This window comes from Pan paniscus, chromosome X (genome assembly GCF_029289425.2).
Source record: "Pan paniscus chromosome X, NHGRI_mPanPan1-v2.0_pri, whole genome shotgun sequence".
NCBI lineage: Eukaryota > Metazoa > Chordata > Mammalia > Primates > Hominidae > Pan > Pan paniscus.
In genome coordinates this window covers 58,407,572-58,410,049 of record NC_073272.2, presented here as the reverse complement: position 1 = coordinate 58,410,049, position 2,478 = coordinate 58,407,572, and positions in this window count along the sequence as shown.

Below are 2,478 nucleotides of genomic sequence, written 5' to 3'. Positions count from 1 at the left end.
AAACTATATCCTTAGCATGTAACATAGTGCAGCACAGATGCTTAATAAAGGTGAATTCCCTTTAGTTCTCAAGAGGGTAAACCACATGTCCTTTTGGTTAACCTTTATATTTAGCAATGCTCCAGTGACATGTAACTAGTGAATATAGGTCTAGAAATTCTATTACTGAAATGTGAAAGAAATTATTTAAATAATTCTTTAGATGTACATAGCTCTTTTAATCTCTGCTAAGAACTGAGTTTGTCTTCCCAGAGAGCTCGTTAATCTTTATAACATTACTGGACAGTTAAGAGAGCAGGGTTATTATCCTGAATGCAATCATTCATTCATTCATTCAGCTACTTTTTGATGGATTTGCCCAATAGTGATTAATGAGATAGATACTGTCCATTCTGTCAGGGAGCTTACATTTTCATAGAGGGGAGAAAAGCAACAAAGATATAGACAAATAACCTAAATAACGTATATAATTTCAGAGAGTGATAAGTTGTATGAAGAACAAAAAAGCAGAGCAATGGATAGAGATGAACTGAAATAAGGGAACTACTTCAGCAAAAGGTTTTCAGAGGAAGGCCTGAGTGGATATTAGCAAATAACTAAAGAAGCCAGCCCATGCAATGATTTGAGGAAGGAGTGTTCTAGAGAGAAAAAAAAAAGTTGAAAGGCTGGAATACCTGATGTCATTTATCCATAGCTATTAATTCAGTAATGTGTTTAACATTGAAACCTAGGGCCTGTGATTCTTCTCTACTGTTCTGCACAGCTAACACTATACCTCTGTTGTTTTCTGGTATGTTTTTGGAGTTTTTAAATATGTTTTTGTTTGTTTGTTTGTTTGTTTGTTTTTTGAGACAGAGTTTTGCTCTTGTTGCCCAGGCTGGAATGCAATGGCCCAATCTCGGCTCACCGCAACCTCCACCTCCTGGGTTCAAGCAATTCTCCTGCCTCAGCCTCCCAAGTAGCTGGGATTAAAGGCATGCAACACCATGCCTGGTTAATTTTGTATTTTTAGTAAAGACATGGTTTCACCATGTTGGTCAGGCTGGTCTCGAACTCCTGACCTCAGGTGATCCGCCTGCCTCGGCCTCCCAAAGTGCTGGGATTACAGGCATGTCCCACCATGCCCGGCCTTAAATATGTTTTTCTATTGTTACCCTAGAAAGCAAGTAAAGTGGCTAAGAGGTCACTGATTAAATGGAAATGGGGCAGATTTCTTCCTCTACCCCAAATCTATGAAACAGGTGCATAACATAAAGTTGAAGCTCACATGTAATGTAATGAATGTGTATACCTATTTTTCTGGTTACATTTTCAAGCACATACTACAAGACATTTGTATTATTAGTTTAAATCATTTGCCCTTGGAGGATGTCGGGATGTCTGTAAACATTTGTTGGACACCTAGTATGTGTTGGGCACATCTTAATCTGCACAGGATACTGGAAGCTGTGTGTTACTACCTCCATTTTTCAGATAAGGAGATAAAGCTTAAAGAGAAAAAGGAAACCAAGGTCACACAGCTGGTAAGAGTGCTGGACTGAAACTAGCTCTCTTGATGCCAAGTAATACTCTAATTATTATTTTTTCCTAATATTTGCATAAAGAAATGGGAAAGAAACAGTAGCACCAAGGGGGAAGTCCAGGTGATTCACAGCTGTGATTTTCTCCATGACTCATTCATATTCTTCCCTCTCTATCACCCTCTTTTACACACACTTTGTTCCTACTGTTAAATCTACTTAATTCATTCATTTGTTCAACAAATTTATTCAGTGCCTACTTTGTTCCAGGCACTTTAACTAGGCATTTGGGATATATCATGAACAAAGCATTCAGTGATGCCTGTTCTCATGGAGCTTACATTCAAGCAAGGGGAGGCTAACAATTAAAAAAATAATAATAATAAGTAAATTATGTGGGATGTCAAAAATTGATAACTGTTATAAAAAAGAAAATTAGAACAAGGGAAGAGGGAAGGGAAGTGGTAGGTCACCATGGTAAATAGGGAGATTGGGGTGGACTTCATGGAGAAGGTAATATTTGAGCAAATAAATGAAGGAAGTGAGTTAGCCAAGCATATATCTAGAGAAAGAGCATACTAGGCAAAAGGAACTACTAGAGGAAAGGGCCTAAGAGATAAGTGTGTTTTTGGCATGTTCAAAGACTAACAGGGAGGCTTATTTAGCTAGAGCTACATAGGTGAAGGAGAAAGACATAAGAGAAGTCAGAGAGGAAATAAGGGTCTAAATAATATAAGGCATTGTAAAGACTTGGTATTTACTCTGCATGAAATGGGGAGCCTGTCACAAGTTGGGTTTTCCCAGGAAACAGACCCAGAAACAAAGTTAATCTTGTAGAAAATTTATTAAGCAGCGCCCTTGGGGTCAATACCTGGGGAAGAAATGGGAAAGCAGCATGAGCACAAAGAAAATGAAGCTCTAAAAAGACTCAGTTACAGTGTCAACCACACCCACAGGA